This window comes from Polistes canadensis, unplaced genomic scaffold (assembly GCF_001313835.1).
Source record: "Polistes canadensis isolate GaletaPanama2010 unplaced genomic scaffold, ASM131383v1 scaffold_14, whole genome shotgun sequence".
Classification (NCBI taxonomy): domain Eukaryota; kingdom Metazoa; phylum Arthropoda; class Insecta; order Hymenoptera; family Vespidae; genus Polistes; species Polistes canadensis.
In genome coordinates, this window is record NW_014569561.1 from 88848 (window position 1) to 107593 (window position 18746).

General features: G+C 36.6%; 1 protein-coding gene across 1 annotated transcript in view; it reads right to left on the minus strand.

Annotated features, from left to right (window-relative positions):
* Window positions 1-18746, minus strand: part of LOC106793443 (RNA binding protein fox-1 homolog 2-like) — an 80780-nt gene that overhangs the window by 57396 nt on the left and 4638 nt on the right. The gene's annotated exons all lie outside the window — the stretch shown is intronic.

The following is an 18746-nucleotide window of genomic DNA, read 5'->3' on the forward strand; positions in this document are numbered from 1 at the left end:
AACGAATCGTGTTAAACTTTGACCCGGTGGAAAAGTTTGCATAGTCGATCGCGATCCCTCCCTCCCTCCTCTTTATTCCTTTTCGAGAGAATTCTAATCGCTAAACTATATTTCCGCTACTTCGATTTTCTCCGTTAACTCGGCGAATCGGTCGAGCAAAGCGCATATAAATCGTGCGAACGTCTGACTACGATTCTATAGGAAGAAGCTCTCGAAGCAAGTCGAACGAGAGAAAGAAACTGAGAGAAGGAGAGAGAGAGAGAGAGAGAGAGAAAGTTACTTTTGTTGCAAATCCTACGGAAATTGATCGAAAAGAAAGAAAGACATCATTCATTGCAAATGAAATACAAGGAGAGAAGTTCCTTGAATGAGAATCATATTTCTTATTTTATAACATAATGAAGTTTTTGCAATGGTCGAAATAACTTTTCACTCTAAACTACATTATCGGGTAAACAATGCGTGAAACTTTGTAAGAAATTAAATCTCCAATTTGACTGGGTAATATGATGCGAACGTTGCAACTGTAGAATCGTGTAATATCTACTATTTTTTCTTTAATTAAAATAAATAGAAACAAAACTGTAATATAAGAAGGAGTGATCCCATGCAACCAATGAATGCATTCTTTCTTATACCATGAAAATGCTGATTAGTTATTTTCAATCGTAAGTATCTAATTACTATATAATTGTTACTCAGAGTCGAAGTTGATGTAAGAAGAAAACGATTAATCAAATGTTACACATATCGTGCTTCGTCCTTTTAAGTTGAGAATGTGCAAATTGCGTTCAAACTACTGGAACAAGTACGGATAAAGAAAGGAGTAAATGAAAGGATGTACGTCTTCCTATTTAGCGCTTAAGTTTCACCAACTTTTCGCGCAAGAAGGATTGAAAGATTCGAGTGTCGCTCAACCGTGAAAATATTCGCGACGAATGGGGATGGGCGGAAAGATAAAAGTTTTTCAAAGAAGAAAGATTCTGTACCGTCGCGTCTATCGCGATTCACAACGGTAGAAGAAATCTACGTTAACGATCGGCATTCGAATAATTTATAAGGAGGAACTTTGTCGTGTAAAGCTACCACGTAGATATTTTATTTCCACCTGGAATTCCAGCAGCCTCATTCTTTTCACATTTTGTCTCTCGAAACGTTTCCTTATTTAACTATTCCCCCCTTAGCCAAAATTTTCAAGGAAAGGTATGCACCGACGACAAACGAAAGAAAAGTGCAGCAAGCAGTCTACGTTTTGAAGGAAAATACTGAAAGAAAGAGAACCAACATATTTTCTTTCCTCCTGAGAGATCCGAATAGAGAGAAAGAGAGAGAGAGACTATGCGATTCTAACAGAAGAAAAATCTGTAGACCAGGGGATACGACCGAGCCGAGAAATAAATAACGAAGGACTCGCTAGCCTCGTTCTTCTCTTTTTCCTCTTTCTTTTCTCTTTTCGAACAACCGACAACTTCTACGCGAAAAGAGCTTTTCGCACTATCCTCTCTGTGATTTCGATCTTTTTGCTGCGATCTCGCAAGACTAAAAGTAGGCTGCCAAAGGTGGCAAAAATAGGGACAACGAGAACACCTGGAAGCCATCACGAAAAAGGTGGCATGAAAGCTGGACATCATTGTCACAGGAATAACAAACACCCTAAAAAAGAGAATATATTATATAGAGCTAATATATAACACAGGACGCAGTCCTAATAATATTAAGAAGAAGAAGAAGTTTTTTTTATTCATCTCATTTCTCATCAGACGAAACCGCATCAGATTGAATTTCTCTGTAGTAGAAAACTTTGGGCTCGTAGACTTCATCAAAATAGTACTGGGCGATGAGCGCGCTTATTCCCATTCTGTTTTCGACAAGCTGGAATTAACTGTCGAGCGTCACAGAGAAAATAGGAAAGACGAATTCGAGAGGATCCCTAGCGAGAAAACGCCAAGAACAAGAGAACCAAAGTTTCGCGAAATTCAAACTAATTCGCGCAAGGGGGAAGGAAATGGAGAAAGGGAGAAGCTAATCCACGACAACTTATTCCGCATTTTGCATTGCTGTCGCGATACGAATGAAATTCCGAAAAACTTGTTTTCAACGAGGAAAAAGTAATTTCAAGTAACTTTGAAAATGCGAAAGAGAGAAAACAAACATTGTTGCGGTATATTATATATTATCCGATTTAATTAAAACATTTATTAACAAAATATAGTCAAACACGTTCGCGCATGTGGATACTCTTGTGTCTCTCGCAATAACCATTAAACTATGATGCTCGCGTGAAAGAGCCAAACCCTTGTTGACTCGTACACATTTTTTTAACGTCTTCACACGAAAAAGTTTGATTCTTAAGAGTCGTAAGGGGAAAGAACTTGTAATGTATTGCCAATGTAACGAGTACCCGAGAGATCCGTTTTCTTGCGTCCATTAGTTTTTCTAGTTTGGGCTTAGAGTCCATTGACCGATCTCGACTTTCAAGCTGAAAAATCTGGAAGAGCTGAAAACTAGAGGAGTGCAGCTCGCTTACTGGAATTATAAGATACGCTTAAGTACTTATATACAACATCCGGGAGATTCAACTAATTGTAAGATAGATAAAGTACATTTTAAATACGTACTTAAGAAGAGAGCGTATAAGTACGCTAATCTGCATTCGAATATGTGCGTAGATCATCCAATAAGAAGATATAAGGTACACGAACAAATTAGAACCGAGTCGAGTGGAGCAAGATTATGGGAATCTTCTCTTCGTGTAAAGAAGATAAACGACTTTACAGACGAGAGAAAACAAATAGATACTCGGAAGAGTCGAACACGCAAGAAGAGGACTATTAGGATTATCCTTTTGCAAAACCCCTAAGTGTATCCCTAAATGAATGCATACAAGATGGACCAACAGATCTTGAAAATAAATTTCTGAAAAATTAACAATAAAATCTAATCGAGTTTCAATGATCTCCTTTTGTGTGTGAGATACGCGACTAGTTTTGGCATTCTCTTAACACCCGGTATATGCATATCGATCGAAGCTTCGTTATCTTTGCCATCCAAGCCGCTTCCGCGGACAAATTGTACGAGGGATATAAAACATTGAGCGTCGTCCGATAAGAAGATTACGCTCGTTCAAAATCGCGCTAAATCAATATCGGACTGTAGCTGTAGTTGCTGCTGTAGCTGCTGCTGCTGCTGTTGCAGTTGTTGCTACTGCTGCCACCGCTATTGCACCCATTCTATTTCTTCCTTCCATCTCAAAAGAACAATCCCCTCCTCCAAGGTTATAATTCCTTTTAATTTCACGATCAGCGTTATTACTTTTCGTTTCATTTTCCAAACTATTCTCTTTTATCTTCTTTCTCTCTTTTTGTTCTACCTTTTATTGTTTTTTTGAAAATATTATACAAAGATTAAAGTAGTGTTCACCATTCGCTCGTCATAACTCGTAATGACTTTCTTTAGATGTAACAGTATGTATGTATAATCAATTACAATTAGATGAACAATAATTTGCTTCTTTTTGTTGGCTACCAATTCTTTGCTCAGCCGTAACATTATTCGAAATAATTGCAAATACGAGTTACTAAGGAAACTAATAAAATAAATGAAAACGTGTTAGTACTGACCGAAATTCAACGTCCAGCAATAGTTAATTATGAGTCAATTTCCATTCTCCACTTCGTCGACAATCCAAACAAGCAATATCCGATTTCCTTATTTCATCTCATTCAACAAATAAAAAGAATATTTTGCGACTTAATTACGTTACAGAAATCCGTTTAACAGGCCAATTAAATGACTCCACTACTATTGCTATATAAATTTTATTCAATCTCAAAAAATTGATGCGAATATTTCTAATTCACGACTGATAGAGCAGAATCGAGAAGAGAAATCGATAAACAAATCAGTTAGCCAATTTTCGGTCATCTCGCGTAATATTATAACGTCAAATTGATGGCCTGGGAATAAAAATAAAAGCATCCTTGTCCCATATTTAAGGGGGTCTGCGGTGTGCCATTAAACCGTCCATCCGCGAGTCGGCAAATGATCAAATTCGCTTCTGGATGTACAAAACGAAGGCCTTTCTCTATCTATCTATCCATCTATCCAATATATTTCACTAGCTGCATCGCTTTTCGGCCTTTTGGGGATTTTTCAGATAAAAGCGGCGACTAGTGCCGTTGGTATATATACCGAGCCAAGATAGAAAGCGAAAGGGTGTTTACAAGAGAGAGAAAAAGAGAAAAAAAAGAGTACGTATCGCCACGTAAAAGCTTGTTCCATTTGCTCACCCTCTTTTACTTGTTCTCCTCCTCCTCCACCTCCGCCGTGTCTTCCTTCTCCTTTAAAAACGTCATCGCATAAAGTCCTCCTCCTCTCTGTTCGGTGTATTCTCGATAGCCAGAAACAATCCGAGTTGAAAATTAGAATGAGAAAGCGAGTCAGATGAGAGAGAATCCCTTTAATCCATTCCCACAATAAGTTAAACTCGTGAACTAGGCTCCTATCGAGCATCTTTACAATTCTTTGGAAAGTCCTTTGATATTGTTCCTTTCGATAGACTACTCCACTTCGTATTATAGATTATTTCTTTTAAATAGTGGTGTTAGAAAAATGAAACGTGCCGAATGGATAGCATGTTTGTTCCGTTGAAAGCACTCTTCTTCTTATTCCATTAATAGTCCTCGAAGTGTGTACACGGATTAACATCCAGGAAGGTAATGCTAATTCCATCAGGGATAATGATAAACTTCGGTAAGCACGTACACGGTATTAAACGTCGGTATCGCGGACTTTTTGAATATTATATGGGTTGTCCACGTCTATGCGTGGACTATGGGAGTCCTGTTGCCGCAGAGACAGCGGTAACGATGCGGCACAGCTGGCGGGTAAACTGATTTTGAGGTTGAGCGTCTCTGCTACGCGATACCGAAACACGATGGCATGAGTCGTTAAATATCGTCGAACGTATATACATTTACACGACATACGCGTAGAACCCATATACCTAGAACGTACGCATTGAATTATCCGAAATTCGAGGAGGAAGATATTCGTATACTTCCTACGTTAGAGAAAATACTTTTCCGATAAAGTCCATTGTTATAAGCGAGAACAATTATTAATTTTGTCGTGTTAGATTATTCCAATTGACAAATAATTATAATCATTGTCGTAAAACTCTAATTAACGAAATAATAGAGTTTTTGTAATTCTTCGAAGTAGAAAATTCTACTCGCGCGGTTGTAGGATTTTTCATAAAACGGATGAAACAAAATGTGTCAAAGCGCGGCGAATTAGCGGTCCTTGTTATAGAAAGGATTATCCTGGGCTCCTTTCATTAATATTACATAACGATGCACGTTCGCTCGTTCCTCGTGAACCGGACTATGTATATATATATATACGGTATAAGCTACACATACAGAGTACAATGAGCCGTTTCTCAGCGCATTCGTGGATGCTCGTTTGTATCGGCAATCGTGCGATCTAAATTGCCAATTCACGTTAATAACCAGACCAAAGAGTATATGCGTCCTCGAAATAGCTCAGCGGGCCATCGAAAGCCTCTCTCTCACTCTCTCTTTCTCTCTCTCTTCTTATCGCAAGAAATTATGTTCAACCGGTCGTTCGCGTTCTCTTGTGTCTCGACAATAATTAACTCTTCTCTTTCAATTCTAAGCGCTTTTCCGATGCACCAATATAATAGAATGGAAGACAAATGATTTGTTCTAGTTGTACGTATACGTATATAAGACTAAAACTCTTATTATTAAGTGAGGATAACCAACAAACTAAAATTTGTTTTTCTGAAAACCAAAATTCAAATTGCTATTTATTATATACATTATTTAATTACATCAATCACTATATCTAAATACCCTTACCTGAAAACCAAAAAAACGACAATTAAAGTTTATTATTCCCACTTATTCTAAACAGTTTATTTATTTATATTTATAACGAATATTCTTTACTCCTTTTCACATCTGCTTTATTTTGTATTCTCTCCCTTCCTTTGTTTATCAATCGCCACTCATTTCTTTCTACCGATTTTATTAATCGATCCTTCCAACGAGAGCTGCTTGAAGTGCGACAAAACACATCAAAGGAATACATTTCCTTTACACGTATATTATACAATATGAATAATTTGATCGATAAAATTTGAATAAGAGCATAGAAGCAAAGATTGAAAATACAAATAACCGATCGATCGAACCGAATAACGTTATAATTGATTTTTTTTCCGTTTTTACGGCAATTATATTCTCATCTTATGTCTAAACAATAAGAAACTAGAATTCATATTATGTTCTTCAAAGATAAATTTGAGAAAAATAAATATTGTCGCATGATCGAAACTTCGTCGATGATTCGAAATAAAGAAACGTAATGCTATTGTTTTGCCGTTTCGCAAGGTCTCCAATTATCAGGCAAGTAGGGGATGTAATTCTACCTCTATAGAGATCTTTAATGACGTTTCTATCACCTACCAATGACAACAACAGTTCTCCGCAAACTTGCCACTTCAGACTCGCTGGATATAATGGTCTGCCTGCGCGTCCGACTGTATTGTTGTATCGGCTAATTGGATGAGAAAGAAATAGGGATGAAAACCGAGTCAAGAGAATACTTAAAAAGCCGTCGCTTATTTGTACCTAAAAAGAAAGAAAAAAAAAAAAGGGAGAAAGAAAAAGAATGTAAGGAATGAATTTGAATAGAATTTTTCTAAGTATCATCCCGGTAAGTTGGGAAAAGAAGACATATTTTTTTGTTTGTCTCGGTTGTATATTCCTAAATTTATTATGCTTCTCGTCAACCTATCAGCATCGACTTTATCGTACTAATGAGCACGAAAAAAGTCACCTGATATCCATCCAGAAATAAATAATGCCAAGTTGTTTCTCGGCGGATCCTTGTAGAGTGTGCTGTCCAAGAGTTCGCTGATGCGCGTGCGTATTTTGTTGGTACGCGATAGGTAAAAGGAAAAAGGAAGGAAAGAAGGTGGAGATACCGGGGAGGCAACGCGAAGGCAACACAGAAGTAACGTGGTCGCCTTGCTAGTACGAAATACGAAAGTAATGACGTCTCCAGACGCTCGGTGAATCACCTGGGACATGAAACTTTCAAAGAACTCGTTCGCTAGTTCGATTCGAGACGTCGAGAGCTGTACGCCTATCTAGATATGTATACATACGCGACATATACAACTCTTATATAAAAATGTTAAATATCTTATAAGAACAAAAAAGGATAGCACAAAAAGAAACAATAACGGATGACGATTTTCTTTGTATAAAATTTCAAACCTTTGTCGAACCTTCCTCCAAGTAAGAAATGTTTTTAATAAGAAAGAGTCGATGCTCCTGAAAAAACAATACTGCCTCTCTTATTCCCTTTTTCTCTTTCTCTTTGTCTCTCCCGTAAACTCAATCCTGTTATTAATTATGAATCGAGATTATATGGTAGGAAAGGATTTCATCTTGGTGACTTGCTCTTTAACTAATAGCTTCTATTTCGAGAGAGAAGATCTAATCGAAAAAGTTATCTGCCGAAATTGCTTTCTGCGGTTTTACTGCGAATTCGTGAAAGACGTGGTTGCGCGCGCGCCCAAGTACTACAGGAGGAGGGAGAGCTTCTCTGGTGCATAATGGTGCAGATCAAAGGAGCTTGCGGTCGAAGCTCGCGGCCGTTCTCCGGCCGAGTCTAAAGCACGCATGGAACTGAGAGTTCGCGCGACCGACTTCCTCTTCCTCCTTCGTGCACACACAACACACACTTGCGATCTACCATATGCGAAAACCTTGCCTTTTAGTCTCTCTCTCTCTCTCTCTCTGTCTCTCTCTGTCTTCCTTTCTCTTTGAGAACGCCTTTGAACGTTACAATTATTAATATGTCACTCGTGAATCCGTAGAAATGAAATCGTACAGCAATAAGGTCGAAACAGTGTCATTAAAGCTCTCCGATCAAAGCGTTCTCAATTATAAAGCGACTCGGAAACGCAGTTATCCAATTGTTCCACTAAAATTTTGGAATATTCCTTCCTGCACGATCTAGAAATTTCAATTGACTATAAACGCTAACGGTGCAAACTTGCGACTAATGTTAACAGTTTATATAAATATGTATTTATTAAAATTATACAAAGAGAAAGTTCGTATACGGAGAGAACAAGAAAATGTAAGATCGATTTAATTTCGCGTGATTTAATCAAATTTATCATTCAATTTGAACATGTAATGGTATTTGTGAATACAAACAGTAGCCAGCTTACGAATTCTTTATATACGCGGTATTAATAAAATAATAGATCTTGCCAAAAGCATCTTTCTAAGCAATCGTATTATGTGCTGCACAATGTATACATCCGCAAACATGGGAACATGCGCATGCGCACTAGTGAGTTGCACAAAGGTATATAATGCATACATATGCATTATATATATGCAGCGAGGGAGAGATATATATATATATATCTATATATACCAACGCGTATTTGTTTAAGGTGCTTGCTCGCTTGCTCGGTGGCTTGGCAATTAGCAATTAGGTAATTAGTTGTACTCTCTCCATTCGACTATTACAGTAGCAACCAGAACGCCACTTGCACAGGTAAAGACGACCGATCGAACAGATCGAATTACTTTGGATCACACGAGATCAAGTCATGTGTCAGCGAGGTTAATAACCGATAGTAGATGATAGGAAAAAAGAATGAACTATTTTCTATTCATTCCGAATACGTAAAGTAATGATTTTTTACAGAAATGTACACAAAGATTCTCGTTTTCCGTTCGAATAAGACATCAAATTATGAGACTTTTTTTCTTTTTTTTTTTTTTTTACAAAGAATATTACCAATGATTAGTTTATAAAAGTGTTTCCTTGAGTACAGAGATGAAAATGAAATATTGCAAAGCATTGTGCCGACTTCCACAACAAGAAAGATAAAATGGAAGAAGAAACTCATAATAAAAGCGTAACGTCGATATAACTTTCGATCGTTTCGTTAAGCAACTGAGAAAGTTTGTCGTTTAGAATTTAATTTGAAGTTGCCCAAGAGAAAGAGAGAGAGAGAGAGAGAGAGAGAGAGAGAGAAATTTCTTTTGTTAAAAATACCGGAAAAAAAAAATATGTTTGTAAGAGTTTGAAAAGAAGGATAATGTGAATTCTTCGAGATTTCCTCCTTTAATCGATCGAATAGAAAATAAAAGTAATTTAAATGATAAATTATTCTAAAACTACACACGAGAGATTCATCGATTCTATTTCCGATTAAAAAAAAAAAAAAAAAAAAGTAATAAAATGGTTCGAGATCGAAAAAGTTTGACTCGTTTTATTGAAAATTTCGGCACCACGTAACGTAAATTCTCCCTCGTTAGTCGAGACTTAACTTCGACTCTTTGAAAAATAAAAAGAACAATTGGTTAAGATTGGGTGAAGTTTTGGTCGCAAGTCGAGGAGATCGGTAACATTCCTCTCTCTCTCTCTCTCTCTTTCTCTCGGAGACGCCGCGAATGGAATTCTTCATCTCGGTAGAACTTGAAAAGTCCCGACGATCGTGGATACGAGAACGCGTTCGAATAACCAGGCACGTTCTTCGACTCGAGTTTTCCTTCTAACTTAAGGAGTCGTTCAGACGAAAAATAAATGACAGAAACGACAATGAAGAAGATAAAAGATGTGTGTCGTCTACGTACGCTTTTGTTTTTTTTTTTTAAATATTATAAACAAAATACACATATTTTTATGGTGAAATTGATCTACTACTCTTTTCAATTTCAAATCGATGATTTCAAAAATAAAAAATAATTGATTAACGTTGAATGGGTAAAGTCGATGTTTGTTCCTTGTTATTTATTTTGTCTTACAAAGTATTTTGTTCTCTTTTTTGGAAATAATCCTGAAGCAACCAGCAGAGGAGAAATGCGTCGAGTAAGGAATAGAGAATACAACGTTACGTACAGGTATACCAACTCAGTTGTTGAGAAAAACCTCCAATGTATCTTTCCACTACAGAAGCATTCCTTTTTATCACATCCCACTCGGTAGTTACTCTCTCTCTCTCTCTCTCTCTTTCCCACCCACTACCTCCTTCCATCTCCACTCTACCACCCTTTTCATTTTGATCCGCGAATTGTTACATAGAACCCGCAACTCATACAACGCAATCCGGCGCGTCGCAACTTTTCTCCAACATTGAAAAGCATCGCGAGCTCTGTAACGGATTCTCTTTTTTCTTCGCAATTCGCAATTCTTTTTTTCAGGAGGAAGCACGCCGCCAAGCGCGCCGCCATTGTTTCGGTTTAACGCACCCTTCGTTTTTTCCTTAACGCACTCGTTCATACATCTTTGTCGGTCGATGGAAGAAGGAAGAATCACACTTGCTTTCCCTTATTTCGAAAAAATTGCAAAGATCGCACGCACACCTTTCTTTTCTTTCTATTTTTAATCTCCAAGCCTAATTGCATCCACCGTCAGGTAAATTGATACTTTGCTTTTTTTATCTTCGCGTTCTCGCATTTATTTTTTCACTTGTTTGTAATAACTCGCGTTAATGATGGACAGACAACCTTTCGTTAACATGAAATCCAGTTTGAAAGATATTATTTCAAGTTTTATCAAAACTCTTTCTCAATTCTTTTCTCTATTTGTAAAACTTGATAATTTATTGATCGACGCGCAAAATACGAGACAGATATATATTCATTGGTTAACTTTGTCTAACAAAACGATGGAATTAAATGGACTGGGGAAAACTGTTCTCTTTCGTACGCGACAAAGTTCTCCTTCTATTTTAACAAGATTTACTTTAACACCGAAAGCGCAATGAAAGAGAAAGAAATATCAAAAGAGCGTGCAACTACATTGTTCCCATCGCTAACTACTTTTCGAATAACAGAGAATATACATTACCGAACAGGGCGTGCTAATGTTTCGAGTCAAGTGAATAGCAAGAGTAAAATTCGATGTATCGCTGGAAGGCGAACAAGTTTTAAAATCAAAGAGAGATGCAGAAGAGTTAAAAACAAAAAAAAAAGGATATCGCTAACGATTTCAAAGACGATTAACGATTTAACGAATTTTCGAATGAAACGTATCGTAACGTAAACGACATTTGTATGGAAGCAACGTAACAAGTTACTCGCTGGTAATACTGTCGAGTCAAAACTTTGTTATCCTGACCAACCCATTAGCCACAAAACTCCGTTATTCCGTTAGAAGCTACGTTTTTCTTATTTTTTCTACGCGCTGTCAATATATTTTCTTGTTTGAATTTGTTCGACCTAAAAAAAAAGAAAAAAAACAATCTTTTCGATCAATACGATATATTGTACATTCGTATAAAGCATCGGATTTTGCATTTTCAAACATCTTTCAGAGATATTTTCGCGAATTTTCTAATTAATACGTGCTTTTTTTATTGTACAAGAGAGAGTTTGGCTAGATAAACAATTATTCTTTATCAAATTAATAAAAAAGGAAATTCGCAGTGAAATCTTCCTTTTTTTTTCATTTTTACCTTTGTCAGTTCGATTCGGATTATTTGTTACTTGTTAAACGTCTTAAGAATGTTTGATCATTTATTGGAAAAGAGAAAAGAAAATGAGAACAAATATTTAGGAATAAAGATTAACGAGAGAAAGGATGCATACGTTGATATAATACATTTAACCAACTAACGATGATACCACAAATAAGCTGATATTGAACAACACAATATAGCCAGTGTAGAATTGATTATTTATTATTTGATATTTATTTATCATTTGCGATTGATATAAATTCGAGGTTGTTTTCGCAACGATGGAAAACACGCGGGACGTTTTGCATTTAAAAAATATCGAACGAAATGGCGAAAGCTTTTCTTTCCCAAAGCTTTTCTTTCCTATAGATTGTAAGAAGTTAATTTTGAAGAACGCGAACTATGGAAATATCAATGAAAAATGATCCGAGGAAAAATCGGATTTTCCTTGAAATGGCGTATTCGCGCGTACAATGGAATTATCACCTAGCCGACTTTTTCCGGAATTTTTATCGAAGAATCGCCATTGCTGCTCTGTTCTTTCTACTTTTTTTTTTTTTCTTTTTGTATATGCGATATATAATCCTTCTGAGTAGAGATCATTTTCAGAATTTTCATCTCATTCCATTTATCCGAGTAAGTTTCACTTATACTGCGGAAATATTTCCTTCTATTAAAAAAAAAAAAGAACGAAACGCGAATAATGAATTATTTCGGTCTCGGTAATATTAACTTCGGTTCTTTAACTTTTTTTCAACTCTTATAGGATGGAAATTTCGTTTGATAGATCTCACGTTTTAAAATATAAGTTAATTATTTGAAGCTATCGAAAGAGAATCGAGAAAGGTAACGACATCTGTAAAAAGATGAACTTCAAATGGTAAAATGATATCAACGACATCGAAATATTCATTGAAATATTTATCGGAAAGCATCGAGTACGATGCAAGGAGAAGGGATTTTGTTAAAAGAAGCGAGTTGATTCTCCATGGAGGAAAAGCGAGTTCTATTCATTTTTTCTTTTTTTTTTCTTTTCTTCTTTTCGAAGAAGACTTTATTAATGAACCTATGTACAATATATATATATATATATATATATTTATATATATTTATATCTTATTTTATTTCAGTAGTCTATATTAGCTTCTACTTGAATACTTTCTTAGGCAAACCTTTGTCCTCTTTTCGGTTTCTCCGAGTGCTGTAATAATTGTGTGCCGACTAGTAGCATCATTTCAGCAACTCTACTAGTTATAGCAAAGCAAGTTAACTGGGTCAGGTTTCGTTTCTCTCCGATTCTAAGACGTGGCTCGTCGCACCGTGAAATTAACCTGCGATTGTCCTGCAGTCATCGCGCGGCAACGTTTAAAGGAAGAAAAAAAAGAAAAAAAAAGGAAGACAACACTCGTCGTTCCATTTCTCTTTCAGTTTTCCAATTTTATCTTTAATTGCCTATCTCAAAGATACTTGGAAACCTATTGTAACGTGTATTTAGCTAACTATTTGTTTATCGGTTTCTTCTAAGTAAAGAAATGAAATAGAATTGATCGTTTTTATTCGAATCACGTTCATCCCCATGAAGGAATCAAACTTCGGAAAGAGTCGGAACAAAAAAATTAGCTCTGAAATGTATCCTTTTCTTTTTGTTTTTTTTTTTCGTTTTTTATGCCGTAAAAGAAATAGCGGGGAAACATTTGTTTCGTGGCTCAAAGCCAAGTCGTCAGTTTTTTCTTACCTTCCCTTCTTTGATTAAACGATTTTTCCTTTTGGTAATATAAGGGCCAAATACAAACGAAGATAGAGAGAAAATCTTCTTATCAGACGTGAACCATTCGAGAATAAAAAAAATGGAAACCGCTTTGCCGTTGAAACACCTTCAAGATTAGCGTCGAATAAATTATTATCAATAAAGAATGTAAAATATTGCAATTTGAAAATATATTTATAAATATATCACACGTAAGTTTTGTCTTTTATTAAAAATTATCAATCGACGTTAAGTGGAGTGAGTAAAGAAAATTCATTCAGGACGATAATCGAATGTAAGTGGCACGATGGATCTCGTCCTTCGTAAAGGTGCGGAATTTCTCTTCCCGAGTATCTTGAAACTTCCGGTTTCCGTTTGCTAGTTCACCTTAATCGCGCGTACAATATGCACGCGCACGATGTCTGCAGATATTTAAGTACATTCTCCTTTGGCGAAATGCCAGATCGATGAGAATAGTTGGAGGTTTATCGCCTCGTTCTCATGGATTTCCATTAGTGGTCCTTTTACAGGGCCACCGAGAAGGACACGATCGCGAAATAGAAAGGGAGAGAGAAAGAGAGAGAGAGAGAGAGAGAGATGGCCTTGCAGATTACGATTCTATATTAATGATTTAAATTTACGAGTATAATGACAATGACGATGGCATTACACGTTGCAAAAATAAATGTCTTCCATTGTAAAGTACATTACCCTAATTTTTCCTTATCCTTAAACCCTCTTTTGATGGATTAAAAAAAAAACAAAAGTACATTCTATATAGTTTTGTTTTTCCTTGTGTATTATTACCATCTCGAAATATCCGCTTGGTTTCGTTAATAAAACTGAAAAGTACACATTTCCTGAATATTCTCAAAGTTTTACCGGTGCTCGTAATTATTTAAGAAATGAGAGAAGTAGTTTTACTCGGATGCATGTGCAAGCACGGCCGCGTTCATTCACTTGGTTTTTTTTTACGCGCTTGGATTAAAAAAATTCGCGAATACAAAGAGTCCCGATCAATGTTACAGGAATTAGTCTTTTTGTGTGTCGTTTGTGCTCTTCCTCTTCTAAAAGAAAAGAAATGAAAGTAAGAAGGATCGTCAGTTTAAATCCAGAGGGATATTTCATTTTCTTGCTACTTCTTACCGCGGTAAGACGGTCCTCGTTGTTTTTAATTCGACAAAAGGATCTATCTTTGCGGATTGTAGAAAAAGTAAAGAAAAAGAAAAAAACCAAGAGGGAAAATACAAATGATTACAAAAGATATAAAAGATCGAAGTAGATGGTTTTGCAAAGATGCCTTCTTTTTCTCATCATCGTTTTTCGAATTAGAAAAAGGAGTCCGAGTTGAAGAGGGCCAGGCAAAAGGAGAACGACAAAGCTAGGCCACGGTGGTAACGTTCCGGAAGTCAGGATCGATATCCAGACACGCCATCACCACCCCTGAACGCTTTCCTAGCTCTCGTCTGTTTATTTTCCAGCCCCTCTATTTCTACCCCATCTTCCGTTTCCTCCCTTTTCCTCTTATTCTATCGCGTCGAGAAAGGTTAATGGACCCACGGGATGTCTTTTGCAAAGTGAGAGACTTCCACTCTATGAAAAGCAAATTTTTCGGTTCACCGTACCACCAATAAAAATGGTCGTCTCTCGAATGAGAAATAAAAAAAAAAAAACGATCCCCGCTCGAACGTTACTTATTTTTTCTTTTCCCTTGATCGATTAGCCAAGTTAAAGGTATCCTTTGATCGCACTAAACCTATCCTTTTAATTATATTTATCGTTCGATAAAAGTATAATGTAGGTATACGGTGTTCTTGGAAAACATCAACTCGGTCGATAGGCCAAAGCCAAATCTCCGGAGATTATCTACTTGTTATCTAAACGTATCATCAACTACTTCAACTAATCCTATTCATCGAACTCGGTTGATTGAATTATAAATAAATCAATAAACATTACTGCTCGAGTGTGTATATAATTTCTGCAATAAATGATATATTCACACTCTAAAAATAACCTCTTACATGATACTTTGAATGAATTTTCTGGAAGAGAGTTATTTAAACATTTTCGAGATGACTCGTCGTAAACGTTAGAGAACGGAGAAAGAGATACGAGTTTGCTCGTAAGAAATGTACAAAGGCATCTTTGTCCAAAGAGAATAGAGCCCTTCTCTGTGCAATAACTTCTACGCAACGTTCAGCCGAATTATGCAGTCTGCATAACTCTCTTGATTATGCGATCGTACATAAATTAACGTCTAATTTGTAGACATTTTCGAATTGTCTGTACGCATCGAAATAATCGATCGAGAATTTTCCTCTCTCTCTCTCTCTTTCTCTCTTTAGTGTCTGCCAACGTAACCCAAGTTAGGGGATAATCGAAGCAGTACACAACCTAAGAGCCGGTTCTATCGATAAAGGGAACTTTAGTAGAATATTAGATTTACATTTTGCCAGACACCTGGGTTCGATCCTCACTTTTGTGACAACCGATGAGAAAGCCTTCTCGATTATCAAGGTGAAATGAAATATATTGCAATCGATCGTATCTATCATAACATTTTTCCGAAAAAAAAAAAATTCTACGGCAACGTTTCGTTTCATTTTTCTTACGAACACACAAGTAACCAAACACTATCTTTTATTTTTTCCTTGTTGAAGTTCTTATGTCGAGTATTCGCGTATATGTATACAGAGGCAAGACTTGATGCATAACATACTTGGTGCAACACACTCGTCGACCTTTAATTAAATCCACCATCCATCTCATATACGTACACAAACGAATGAACAAACGCGTGCGTATCTCTTTACGTGTGTCGTTGTTCTTCTCGTTCGAATGTCTTCCATCATGGATACGAACGTCGTGTTTCTTCTTTAACGAAGCCAATCTTTGAGTTCGTATCGAGGTCAAACGAGAGAAAATGAACTTTACCAACGACTAGACGAAGTTGCTGGACTTTTGATATACTATTACTACTACTACTACTACTACTATTATTATTCGTTGAAATCTACATATTCCCTCCCGTTTATGTTTCAACAAAATACGAAAGAAAAAGGAACAAATCAATATCGGCAAATGATCGTCAATGATTATTATGAAGTTTTATGATGAGGGTCTAGGCGACGAGCCGGCGACGAGAATTTAACGGCGTGGTCGTCGAGAGGACGACATAAAATGCAAAGAACGAGACTCATCGTCATTAGTTCTCTTTTTTTTTTGCTTAAGAACGAAAAGGAAGCGATGACGAGTACGTACTTTAAACACTTACGAGCTAAGAAAATACATTAAATGTTTCGCGATAATGGGGAAATAAAATAAGATTAACAATAAGAGAGAATCTTCACGATTACTATTACGAATGGTGGACAAATTACTTGACGTTCGTCGATTGCACTTTTTTTTCTTTTTTTTTTACAAACGCACAGACCATCGCCCGTCATTCAATCTAGCGTGTATTCCAATCAATGGCGAATTTTTCAAATGGCCTTAAAACGATGCTTGCACTAAATGTACACAAACGGTTAACGCACAATCGTCTCGTCCGACGTCCCATATATATATTTGTGCACGAGTCTCAACGAGTTTAACGGAACTTTCATCGTACAAAGCACAACTCTGATAAAATATTTGTCTAGACTAATCAAGATTCTTCTCCTTTCCCTTCCCATTCGCGAAAGACGCGCTTATTCATCGTCCCATTTTCAACATTAATCGAATGGAATTTTCCGTTTTGTTTTTTCTACTGAATTTTTTCTTGTTACTTTTAAATAAAAGTTACATTCGACGAGTGGTAGGATACGAAATAGGATAACGGTCACGAGGCGCATCGTGGTCGATATGTTATATATGTATATCGCAGGTATGTACTACAATCGTGTATAGGGATTCTAATTGCATTGTTGGTAATATGGTGAGGGTAATAGAGCAACTCGTATAGGGAGCTCTCAGCGCATTAACACAGTTTTGCCGGCGGACTTGTTTCGCGAAATTGTAGCAGAGTCTCGGCTTTGCGGAGTACTTTGCGCAAATACGCCGCTCATCGCTATCTCCTCCGTGTTCCGTGCTTGAAAAAATTCTTCATCTTTTTACCGAGCTTATCCACTCTCTCTCTCTCTCTTTCTCATTCTCACTCATCCTTTCCTGACAAATTGATTTTCCACTCTGCGGGAATGAAATCGAACCGTGTACTTTCCAGCAACGCTATTATGGCCTATAATTTTCTTCTTCCATAAGAGTTATCTATTCTACAAATGTTCCTTCTCTCTCTCTCTCTCTCTTTCTTTCATTTTTCTTGGTCGGCATTCAAAATCGATCGATAAAAGGAATTTCATTTAATAGGTAGATAATTGTCTTTTTTTTTTTCCCCCCGACGAATCCGTTAATTATTGGTATACTCAGGAACTGTGTGACGCAACCCTTTTATGCTTGCTCGCCCATAGGATGTTAACACCGTTATATTTACCTAGTTTGCAATGTGAGAGCAGAACGAATCGATCGATTTATCGTCGTTCGCTTCTACGTGCTCGTCGGCAACCAATGACCGGCTCGCTCATCTGTGTACGCTTTTAAGATCGATCGATCGAACGATCCTACCGATTTTCCTTCCGATTTCGATTCCGCTTCCGCGATTCTTATTGCTTCGATTGCGAATATTTCTCGCTTTACGAAATATATCAACGATATATCACGCTCTAACGACAATATTTAAACTGGGATATACGTAGCACCAAATCCAACCATACAAGTTTTGTGATACGACGCGATTAGTAAATAATACAACCAAAAATGGTAATAGGAAGATTTTTGCATCGGTAAAAATTCAAACGAGTAAATTACATTTATTACTTTTTATTACTTGTTTCTGTACGTCCATTTATATATATACTGTTAAATGAATTAAACTTTATTCTCGTTTCATATATACAGAGTCGGATTGGTAAAATATTAAAAATGTCAATAATCCATTCATTAAGGTTGCACTCGTATGAAGTCTTTTACGATCGATTTCGACGAGATATCGTTAAAAGGCAAATAATGGGCCGAGAGAGGGACCCATTCGTGCGTATTTTGCGGCTGACGTTTTGACGCCTCGTAAACCGCAAAATATGAACGCCTCTACGAACTGGATACGATGGTATGTATTCTAAGATAGAAGAGACCTGTCGTCCTTGGATATGCAAGCGTAACGTCTATATATGCGATTATTACAGATGGATGTATGGAAATTCGCGTAAAACGAATGAAATCATCCCCACGCAATTTCCCCCAGGACATATATATATATGTAACGTTTATATCTATCTATCAGGTTGGATAGTATGGAAATAACTCGAATAACGTGTTGCTCTGTAAAACAAAGATTTATATTTTTAACTAAAACTACTAATTACAATTATTAACAATTAAATTATACCTGTAAAACAAAGAAACGACAATTTAAGACGGTTACTTCTAATGCTCTTTCGA